The sequence below is a fragment of the Dendrobates tinctorius genome, unplaced genomic scaffold (genome assembly GCF_039654945.1).
Source record: "Dendrobates tinctorius isolate UK_male_01 unplaced genomic scaffold, ASM3965494v1 ptg000023l, whole genome shotgun sequence".
Classification (NCBI taxonomy): Eukaryota; Metazoa; Chordata; class Amphibia; order Anura; family Dendrobatidae; genus Dendrobates; species Dendrobates tinctorius.
The window spans coordinates 5611278-5623556 of NW_027361691.1; the positions used below are offsets into that span (position 1 = coordinate 5611278).

Below are 12279 nucleotides of genomic sequence, written 5' to 3' on the forward strand. Positions count from 1 at the left end.
AGGATATAGTGGGTACAGTACACGGCACACAGCGATGTCATCACCAGGATATAGTGGGTACAGTACACGGCACACAGCGATGTCATCACCAGGATATAGTGGGTACAGTACATGGCACACAGCGATGTCATCACCAGGATATAGAGGGTACAGTACACGGCACACAGCGATGTCATCACCAGGATATAGTGGGTACAGTACACGGCACACAGCGATGTCATCACCAGGATATAGAGGGTACAGTACACAACACACAGTGATGTCATCACCAGGATATAGAGTGTACAGTACACGGCACACAGCAATGTCATCACCAGGATATAGAGGGTATAGTACACGGCACACAGCGATGTCATCACCAGGATATAGAGGGTACAGTACACAACACACAGCGATGTCATCACCAGGATATAGAGGGTACAGTACACAACACACAGCGATGTCATCACCAGGATATAGAGGGTACAGTACACGGCACACAGCGATGTCATCACCAGGATATAGAGGGTACAGTACACGGCACACAGCGATGTCATCACCAGGATATAGAGGGTACAGTACACGGCACACAGCGATGTCATCACCAGGATATAGAGGGTACAGTACACGGCACACAGCGATGCCATCACCAGGATATAGAGGGTACAGTACACAACACACAGCGATGTCATCACCAGGATATAGAGGGTACAGTACACGGCACACAGCGATGTCATCACCAGGATATAGAGGGTACAGTACACAACACACAGCGATGTCATCACCAGGATATAGAGGGTACAGTACACGGCACACAGCGATGTCATCACCAGGATATAGTGGGTACAGTACACGGCACACAGCGATGTCATCACCAGGATATAGTGGGTACAGTACACGGCACACAGCGATGTCATCACCAGGATATAGTGGGTACAGTACATGGCACACAGCGATGTCATCACCAGGATATAGAGGGTACAGTACACGGCACACAGCGATGTCATCACCAGGATATAGTGGGTACAGTACACGGCACACAGCGATGTCATCACCAGGATATAGAGGGTACAGTACACAACACACAGTGATGTCATCACCAGGATATAGAGTGTACAGTACACGGCACACAGCAATGTCATCACCAGGATATAGAGGGTACAGTACACAACACACAGTGATGTCATCACCAGGATATAGAGGGTACAGTACACAACACACAGCGATGTCATCACCAGGATATAGAGGGTACAGTACACGGCACACAGCGATGTCATCACCAGGATATAGAGGGTACAGTACACGGCACACAGCGATGTCATCACCAGGATATAGAGGGTACAGTACACGGCACATAGCGATGTCATCACCAGGATATAGAGGGTACAGTACACGGCACACAGCGATGTCATCACCAGGATATAGAGGGTACAGTACACGGCACACAGCGATGTCATCACCAGGATATAGTGGGTACAGTACACGGCACACAGCGATGTCCCTTGTTCATGGATAATTCCCCAGCTGTACTGTCAGTGCTCTGTGTGCACCGTGCCAGAGAGAGGCGCACAATGTCTTCATGAAATTACTCGTAGTTACACAAAGTCATTATTATATGAAGCAAAGAAAAGCAACGGAAAAGTAGAAATGTCTGTGAGGTAAATACCCGAGGACACAGACGCCACAATATATGGGAGCAACAACGGCCACCTGATTTGTTCAACTTTACAGTGCTGCCTGCCTTTTTTCTTGATAGATAATAGATAGATAGATAGATAGATGATAGATAGAAAGATAATTGATAGATAGATAATAGATAGATGATAGATAAATAAAGATAGATGATAAATAGATAGATAGATGATAGATAATAGATATATAGATAATAGATAAATAGATATTACATAGATAGATAGATGATAGATAATAGATATATAGATAATAGATAGATAGATAATAGATAGATAAATAGACAGATAGATAATAGATGATAGATAGATAGATAGATAGATAGACAGATAGATAATAGATGATAGATAGATAGATAAATAGACAGATAGATAATAGATAGATAGACAGACAGATAGATAGATGGATAGATAGATAAATAGACAGATAGATAATAGATGATAGATAGATAGATAATAGATAGATAGATAGACAGATAGATAATAGATGATAGATAGATAGATAGATAAATAGACAGATAGATAATAGATGATAGATAGATAGATAGATAGATAGATAGATAGATAGATAGATAATAGATGATAGATAGATAGATAGATAGATGGATAGATAGATAGATAAATAGACAGATGGATAATAGATGATAGATAGATAGATAGATAGATAGATAGATAATAGATGATAGATAGATAGATAGATAGATGGATAGATAGATAGATAAATAGACAGATAGATAATAGATGATAGATAGATAGATAGATAGATAATAGATGATAGATAGATAGATGGATAGATGGATAGATAGATAGATAAATAGACAGATAGATAATAGATGATAGATAGATAGATAGATAGATAGATAGATAATAGATGATAGATAGATAGATAGATAGATGGATAGATAGATAGATAAATAGACAGATAGATAATAGATGATAGATAGATAGATAGATAGATAGATAGATAGATAATAGATGATAGATAGATAGATAGATAGATGGATAGATAGATAGATAAATAGACAGATAGATAATAGATGATAGATAGATAGATAGATAAATAGACAGATAGATAATAGATGATAGATAGATAGATAGACAGATAGATAATAGATGATAGATAGATAGATAGATAATAGATAGATAGATGATAGATAGATAGATAGATAATAGATAGATAGATAATAGATAGATAGATAGATAGATAATAGATAGATAAATAGACAGATAGATAGATGGATGGATAGTAATGAGAGCGCGGTGCACAGAGCGGATGGCTGCAGGCTCCCGGTGTCCGCTCCCGGGGCTCCCGGTGTCGGGCTCTGCGGTCCCGCTCGGCGTCACTCACCTGCTGGCGGCGGTCATGCAGCCTCTACGGCGGGCACCGGGCAGGGCTGAGCGCTCCGGGCTGCCTCCCTCCCTGCTGCCATCCGCAGACAGTGCTGCTCCAGGTAGGAAGAGGCATGAGAGTCCGCGAGGAGCCGGCGCACACTGCGCCTCATAGTGCGCGCTGCTGAGGATGGAGGAGCCAGGCACCGAGCCCCCTCCTCCTCCCGCACATGTCACTCACTGCGCCGTGTAACCGGAGAGCGACACACCACAGTGTGCACAGGGGGGAAGAGCCGCGGTGCGGCCGGCAGTGTGCACAGGGGGAAGAGCCGCCGTGCGGCCGGCAGTGTGCACAGGGGGGAAGACTGATCAGCTCATCAATTCATCTAATGCACAGCAGCCAGAAAAACTACACGAGTGTTACCAAAGCCAGTGCCCAGCTGGGAAGAGGGGTCTATAGCATCTATTATCTATCTATCTATCTATTATCTTTCCATCTATCCATTATTATCTATCATCTATCTATCTCTCTATTATCTATCTATCTATCTATCTATCTATTATCTTTCCATGTATCTCTCTATTATTTATCTATCTATCCATTATCTATCTATCTGATCACCTCGGATCTGTCCACCATTCTTACATTCATCACCTGTCCCATCCTATGTCGTGTCTCAGACATTAGTAGAACCTCGTACGGAGCAGCCGGCGCTCGCTTCTTGCAGTGTAGATGGAAGTGTAGTCTTAGTAACCATTATATCCATATTAAGTAGCAGTGCTGTAGCCTTCCAGGTAGTGCAAGGGGTTAAAAATAGTCTTAGCAACAGGAGGACATAGGAGAATACTAAAGTCCCCAAACTACTGATAAATTCGTCTATCAAAGTTTCTAGGAATCAGATGAGGGATGGTCGTGTATTACTATCTGTACCTACATCATTTCCATGAGGGGACAAGGAAACAGCACTATCTGTGCTTACGTCCATTACCAGGAGGAGACAAGAAGGCAGTACTATCTGTTCTTATATCATTTACAGGGAGAGTTAAGCAATCAGTACTATCTGAACCTTAATCATTTCCAGGAGGAGACAAGAAGGCAGTACTATCTGTGCCTTTATAATTTACAGGAAGGGTCAAGGAAACAGTATTATCTGTGCCTACATCATTTCCAGGAGGAGATAAGAAGGCAGTACTAGTACTAACTACTGTATACATCATTTAATGAAAGGGATAGTGCTGCTGCTCTATCTATACATATATAATGTGCAAGGAGAGGAAGCATGTAGTGATAGCTGTACCTACATTATTTACAGGGAGAGACAGTGCGGTAGTACTATATCTGCTAATGTGATTTACTTGGAAAGAAATGGAGACTACTAATTGTCCACACATCACATCCAGGGAAGACAACAGAGGAATATCATTTGTTAATATACCATGCACAGGAAGAAACTGGGAAGCAGTACTATTGGTGCCTACGTTTTTAACAGAGTAAAACAGTGAGGCAGTAGTACCTCTGCCCACATCACTCACAGAAAGAGAGAGGAAGGCAATGCTATGAGAGGAAGGCAGTACTATCAATACCGACATCCTTAACAGATGACTAGGAGAGAGAACCTCCTCTCAGAAAGACTTAGAGGTAGCACATCATTTACAGAGAGGCAGTACTATCTGTGCCTGTATCATTTCCAGGGTGTAGACGGAGGAAGAATTATCTGTATACATGTAAGTTCTCACACTTTACTAATTCTCCTACACATGAGGACGGGAATACTCTGGACCTGGTTTTCCTCAGTCCCGGCTCGCTGCACGACTTTACTAATTCACCTCTCCCGCTCTCGGACCACAACCTTCTTTCCTTCTCTGTCAAGAATTGTCTCCTCACCCGGGACACCCCCACTTACCACACTTATCGGAATACACGTACCATTAATACCCAACAGCTTAGGGACAATCTCCACACATCTTTAGCCCCCATCTCCACCCTCTCCTGTCCAGACATAGCATTGTCACACTTCAATAATACACTGAAGAATGCCCTAGATGAAGCAGCACCTTCTATACGCAGAAAGACCCGACACAGACAACGGCAGCCCTGGCACACAACGCAAACACGCTTTCTTCAGCGATGCTCGAGGTGGAGAAAATCTCTCTTAGCAGAAGACTTCATCCACTATAAGTTCATGCTCAAAACCTATAACTCTGCCCTTCATCTGGCCAAACAATCCTACTTCACCACCCTCATCACCTCACTATCCAACAACCCAAGACGACTTTTTGAAACCTTAAACTCCCTCCTGAAACCTAAAGTACAGGCCCCCATCACCAACCTCAGCGGTGAGGATCTGGCCACTTATTTCCTAGAAAAAATCAACCACATCCATCAGGATATCTCAGCCCTATCTCCTCAGTGCCTGGATCCCCTTCCCTGCCGCACCTCAAGCTCACTAGACATCTTTGAGCCTGTTTCAGAAGAAGAAGTTTCCAAGCTCCTCGCTTCTGCTCGGCCTACAACCTGCAACAGTGACCCTATTCCTTCACAGCTCCTGCAGTCTCTCACCAGTGGTCACCACTCACCTGACTAAAATATTTAACCTCTCTCTTTCTTCAGGTATATTTCCCTCCTCATTTAAACATGCCATCATAACCCCTTTACTTAAAAAGCCATCCCTGGACCAGAACTGCACTGCTAACTACAGACCTGTCTCTAACCTTCCCTTCATCTCTAAACTCCTGGAACGCCTGGTCCACTCCCGTCTAATCCGCTATCTCTCGGATAACTCTCTTCTCGACCCCTTACAATCTGGTTTCCGCTCTTTACACTCTACTGAAACTGCCCTCACTAAAGTCTCTAATGATTTAATAACAGCTAAATCGAAAGGTCATTGCTCCCTGATGATTCTCCTGGATCTCTCTGCCGCATTTGACACTGTGGATCACCAGCTCCTCCTCACTATGCTCCGCTCTATAGGCCTCAAGGACACGGCCCTCTCCTGATTCTCCTCCTACCTCTCTGACCGCTCCTTCACTGTATCTTTTTCCGGCTCCTCTTCCTCTTCTCATCCCCTTACTATCGGGGTCCCGCAGGGCTCAGTCCTAGGCCCCCTCCTCTTCTCTTTATACACTGCCCCTATTGGACAAACAATCAGCAGATTTGGGTTCCAGTATCATCTCTATGCTGATGACACCCAATTATACACTTCTTCCCCTGACATCACCCCTACCCTAATTCAAAATACCAAGGATTGTCTGTCTGCTGTCTCTAGCATCATGTCCTCCCTCTATCTGAAACTAAATCTCTCTAAAACTGAACTTCTTGTGTTTCTCCCCTCTACTAACCTCACTCTACCTAACATCGAAATAACCCTGGAGGGTTCAACCATAACTCCCAAGCAGCATGCCCGCTGTCTTGGGGTCATATTCGACACTGAACTTTCCTTTACTCCGTACATCCGATCACTCAGTCGCTCTTGTCACCTGCATCTTAAAAACATCTCCAGAATCCGACCTTTTCTCACCTTTGAAACTGCTAAGACTCTTACTGTCGCTCTTATTCATTCTCGCCTGGACTACTGCAACTCTCTTCTGATCGGTCTCCCTCTTACCAAACTTTCTCCTCTCCAATCCATCTTGAATGCGGCAGCCAGGGTCATATTTCTGTCCAGCCGCTTCACCGATGCCTCCATCTTGTGCCAGTCATTACATTGGCTACCTATTCGCTACAGGGTCCAGTATAAACTCATCTCTCTCACCCACAAAGCTCTCCACTGTTCTGCACCGCCTTATATCTCCTCTCTCATCTCTGTCTATCGCCCTACACGTGCCCTCCGTTCTACAAATGACCTAAGACTAACATCCCCCGTAATCCGAACCTCGCACCTCCGTCTCCAAGACTTCTCTCGTGCTGCTCCAGCTCTCTGGAATGCACTTCCCCAGACGATCAGACTGATACCTAGCCCTGACCTATTCAAGCGCGCTTTGAAAACCCATCTCTTCAAACAAGCCTACCACATCAACTACTCAGCAAGCTAACTTTGCCCTGTTCCCTCCTTCCAAATATTATTCTGAATCTGCACCCTACTATTCATCTGTCTCCACACCCTTCATGCACACGATAACTGCACTTGATACTTGTCTATTGCACTTAAACACACGGGCTGATGACCGGATCATGCAGCTTTATATGAAAATCCCTATTATAATTGCCAGACCTGAATTAACAAGCACTTCTCACCTACTGTGTCCCCCCATTTCCTTGTAGATTGTAAGCTTGCGAGCAGGGACCTCACTCCTAATGTCACTGTTTGAATTGTCTTAACTTGTATTGAATTTATTGTCTGTACATGTCCCCGCTTAATTGTAAAGTGCTGCGGAATATGTTGGCGCTATATAAATAAAAATTATTATTATTATTATTAAGTTACAAGAAGAGACTAGGAGAGAGAATCTCCTCTCAGGGAAAGACTTAGCGGTAGCACATCATTTATGGGGAGGCAGTACTATCTGTGCTGATTTACATTATTTTTTACAGGTAGTACAGTACTATCTGTGCCCTCATGATATACCAGAATGCTGAAAATGAGCTGCTTACTCTATCAAGGTGTTAACATATTGGAAAAACAAACAAGCAGATATGGTCTTCTCCTATGTAACAACCCACAGTAAAGGCAGCTACTCCCATTTTGTGGTAACACTCGCCATTACGCATACTGTGACAATGTAACAGAGTCAAGTGATTGTACTCTGTGAGAATCCCGATCGGTGCAAGGTTCCACCTTAAATAGATTCCTAGCATTAACGGTCCCTCTCCTGGGACTTTCAACCCAATGTGTAACAGTCATTCATTAAACACCAACATATTCTGCAGCGCTGTACAAAGCCTATAATCATGAGATCCTGTCGCCAAAGCAGCAACACGTGTAACCTAAATATGACCAAGATGTTGCCTTGACCCCTTTGCTCCAACAACAACCCCAGAATGAGTTTCGGCAGCCCCCCACAGCTAGTAGATGCCCACGTGGAGTCCTCCTATAAGTTAGATTTCACAGTGAACGCTGGATACAATGGATGAAGGAAGGAGAATTTTTGTTAGACCATACATTGATCGGTTGGCTTTGCAAAAATAATTAAAAGGCTTTTATATCACATACAGTGGGGGAAATAAGTATTTGATCCCTTGCTGATTTTGTAAGTTTGCCCACTAACAAAAACATGAACAGTCTATAATTTTAAGGGGAGGTGAATTTTAACATTGAGAGATAGAATATCAAAAATAAAAATCCAGAAAATCACATTGTATAAATTATATAAATTTATTTGCATTTTGCAGTGAGAAAAAAGTATATGATCCCCTGACAACCATTAAGAGTTGTCTCCTACAGACCAGTTAGACGCTCCTAATCACCTCGTTACCTGCATTAAAGACAGCTGTCTTACATAGTCACCTTTATAAAAGACTCAATCAGTCAGACTCTAACCTCTACAACATGGGCAAGACCAAAGAGCTTTCTAAGGATGTCAGGGACAAGATCATAGACCTGCACAAAGCTGGAATGGGCTACAAAACCATAAGTAAGACGATGGGTGAGAAGTAGACAACTGTTGGTGAAATAGTAAAAAAAAAATGGAAGAAATACAACAAAATGACTGTCAATCGACATCAATCTGGGGCACCATGCAAAATCTCACCTCATGGGGTATCCTTGATCATGAGGAAGGTGAGAGATCAGCCTACAACTACACGGGGGGAACTTGTTAATGATCTCAAGGCAGCTGGGACCACAGTCACCAAGAAAACCATTGCTAACACATTACACTACGTCCTGCAGTGCCCGCAAGTCCTCCTGGCTCAAGAAGGCACATGTGTAGGCCTGTCTGAAGTTTACTAATGAACACCTGGATGATTCTGGGAGTGATTGGAGAAGATGCTGTGGTCAGATGAGACAAAAATTGAGCTCTTTGGCATTAACTCAACTCGCCATGTTTGGTGGAAGAGAAATGCTGCCTATGATCCAAAGAACACCATCCCCACTGTCAAGCATGGAGGTGGAATGTTTTGGGGGTGTTTCTCTGATAAGGGCACAGGACTACTTCACCACATCAATGGGAGAATGGATGGAGCCATGTACCATAAAATCCTGAGTGACAACCTCCTTCCTTCTGCCAGGACATTAAAAATGGGTCGTGGCTGGGTGTTCTAGCAAGACAATGACCTAAAACATACAGCCAAGGCAACAAGGGGGTGGCTGAAAAAGAAGCACATTAAGGTCATGGAGTGGCCTAGCCAGTCTCCAGACCTTAATCCCATAGAAAACTTATGGAGGGAGTCAGTGGTGTAGCGTGAGGTGGGCGGGGGGGGGCGGTCTGCCCCAGGCGGCAAATGTGTGGGGGCGGCGCAGCAGCAGCAGCAATTTCTCTCTGTGGGAGAAGCGCGGAGGCAGTGAGGCACAGTGCAGTGCAGCGGCGGGCAGGGAGCAATCACAGCAGCTCCACTGCCTGCAAGCGGGAATAGCAGGAGCGGAGCTGCAAGGGTCCGTCCTGCTTCCTGCCCGGAGGCCATGCTTCCTGTCCGGAGGCCGCGCTTCCTGTTTGACACAGAAGCGCCGCTGAATGACGTCATCATTCAGCGGCCGCTGCTGTGTGAGCGAGGAAGCGCGGGCGATGCTGCGGACAGGTGAGAGGAGAGAGGTGGTGTCTGTGTGTATGTCTGTCTGTCTGTGTGTGTGTGTCTGTATGTATGTCTGTGTGTGTATGTCTGTCTGTGTGTGTGTGTGTCTGTGTGTGTGTAGGTTAGCCTGGCCCTGGAGGACATGGGGACATGAGAAGACTGTAATGGGGAGAGAGAAGGCCATAATGCCTGGGCCTGGGGTGATGGGAGAAGGCCATGAGGGGGTAATGGGAGAAGGCCATGATGGGGGTGATGCAGAGAAGGCAATGATGGGAGTGATGGGGAGAAGGCAGTGATGGGGTGAAAGAGAAGGCAATGATGGGAGTGGTGGAGCAGGCAATGATGGGAGTGATGGGGAGAAGGCAGTGATGGGGTGAAGGAGAAGGCAATGATGGGAGTGATGGAGCAGGCAATGATGGGGGTGATGGAGCAGGCAATGATGGGGGTGATGGAGCAGACAATGATGGGGTGATGGAGCAGGCAATGATGGGAGTGATGGGGTGATGGAGAAGGCAATGATGGGAGTGATGGGGAGAAGACAATGATGGGGTGATGGAGCAGGCAATGATGGGAGTCATGGGGAGAAGGCAGTGATGGGGTGATGGAGAAGGCAATGATGGGAGTGATGGAGCAGACAATGATGGGAGTGATGGGGTGATGGAGCAGGCAATGATGGGAGTGATGGGGAGAAGACAATGATGGGGTGATGGAGCAGGCAATAATGGGAGTGATGGGGAGAAGACAATGATGGGGTGAAGGAGCAGGCAATGATGGGAGTGATGGGGAGAAGACAATGATGGGGTGATGGAGCAGGCAATGATGGGAGTGATGGGGAGAAGGCAGTGATAGGGTGAAGGAGAAGGCAATGATGGGGAGAAGGCAAGGGTGGGGGTGATGGGGAGAAGGCAATGATGGGGGTGATGGAGAGGGCAATGATGGGGTGGTGGGGGAAAAATAAATGATGATGGGGTGGGGGAGAATGCAATGACGGTGGTGGTGGAAAGGGCAATAAATGGGGGTGGTGGAGGAGGAGGAAATGATGGAGGTGGTAGAATGGGCAATGATGGGAGTGGCGGGGAGAAAGCAAAGATAGTGGTGGGGAGAAGAAAATGATGGAGGTGGTGAAGAGGGCAATGATGGGGTGGGGAGAGGACAATAATGGGATGTGAGGGGAGGAGGACAATGAGGGGTGTGGGGGATTGGGATTGGAGGAAGGGGGACTTATAATGGCCTTAGGAACAGGGGGAGGTGGAGGAAGACATTATCGTTTATTATGTCTAACACAGTCCCTTAGTATATAGTGTACTCACTATGTCTAACACAGTCCCTTAGTATATAGTGTACTCACTAATTCTGTATAACACCATCCTTAGTTACATAGTTTCCTCTTTTATTATGTATAACACCATCCCTTATTACGTACCATCCTCTCTAGTTATATACAGTCATATGTTAAAGTTTGGGCACCCCTATTAATGTTAACCTTTTTTCTTTATAACAATTTTGGTTTTTGCAACAGCTATTTCAGTTTCATATATCTAATAACTGATGGAGTCAGTTATATTTCTGGATTCAAATGAGGTTTATTGCACTAACAGAAAATGTGCAATCTGCATTTAAACAAAATTTGACCGGTGCAAAAGTATGGGCACCTCAACATAAAAGTGACATTAATATTTCGTAGATCCTCCTTTTGCAAAAATAACAGCCTCTAGTCGCTTCCTGTAGCTATTAATGAGTTCCTGGATCCTGGATCAAGGTATTTGTGACCATTCCTGTTTACAAAACAATTCCAGTTCAGTTAAGTTTGATGGTCACCGAGCATGGACAGCCCGCTTCAAATCATCCCACAGATGTTCAATGATATTCAGGTCTGGGGACTGGGATGGCCATTCCAGAACATTGTAATTGTTCCTCTGCATGAATGCCTGAGTAGATTTGGAGCGGTGTTTTGGATCATTGTCTTGCTGAAATATCCATCCCCTGCGTAACTTCAACTTCGTCACTGATTCTTGCACATTATTGTCAAGAATCTGCTGATACTGAGTTGAACCCATGCGACCCTCAAGTTTAACAAGATTCCCGGTGCCGGCATTGGCCACACAGCCCCAAAGCATGATGGAACCTCCACCAAATTTTACTGTGGGCAGCAAGTGTTTTTCTTGGAATGCTGTGTTTTTTAGCCTCCATGCATAACGCCTTTTTGTATGACCAAACAACTCAATCTTTGTTTCATCAGTCCACAGGACCTTCTTCCAAAATGTAACTGGCTTGTCCAAATGTGCTTTTGCATACCCCAGGCGACTCTGTTTGTGGCGTGCTTGCAGAAACGGCTTCTTTCGCATCACTCTCCCATACAGCTTCTCCTTGTGCAAAGTGCGCTGTATTGTTGACCGATGCACAGTGACACCATCTGCAGCAAGATGACGCTGCAGGTCTTTGGAGGTGGTCTGTGGATTGTCCTGGACTGTTCTCACCATTCTTCTTCTCTGCCTTTCTGATATTTTTCTTGGCCTGCCACTTCTGGGCTTAACAAGAACTGTACCTGTGTTCTTCCATTTCCTTACTATGTTCCTCGCAGTGGAAACTGACAGGTTAAATCTCTGAGATAACTTT

The 12279-nt window shown here is 45.0% G+C and overlaps 1 protein-coding gene across 11 annotated transcripts in view; it reads right to left on the minus strand.

Annotated features, from left to right (window-relative positions):
• Positions 1-12279, minus strand: part of DLG2 (discs large MAGUK scaffold protein 2) — a 1750933-nt gene that overhangs the window by 175214 nt on the left and 1563440 nt on the right. The window contains exon 1 of one of the 11 annotated variants that reach the window (XM_073569203.1): positions 3016-3464. The exons of the other annotated variants lie outside the window; for them this stretch is intronic. The gene's annotated coding sequence lies outside the window, so the exon portion shown is untranslated. Of the gene's footprint in view, positions 1-3015; positions 3465-12279 lie in introns of those variants that run through there. 11 annotated transcript variants of the gene reach the window in all.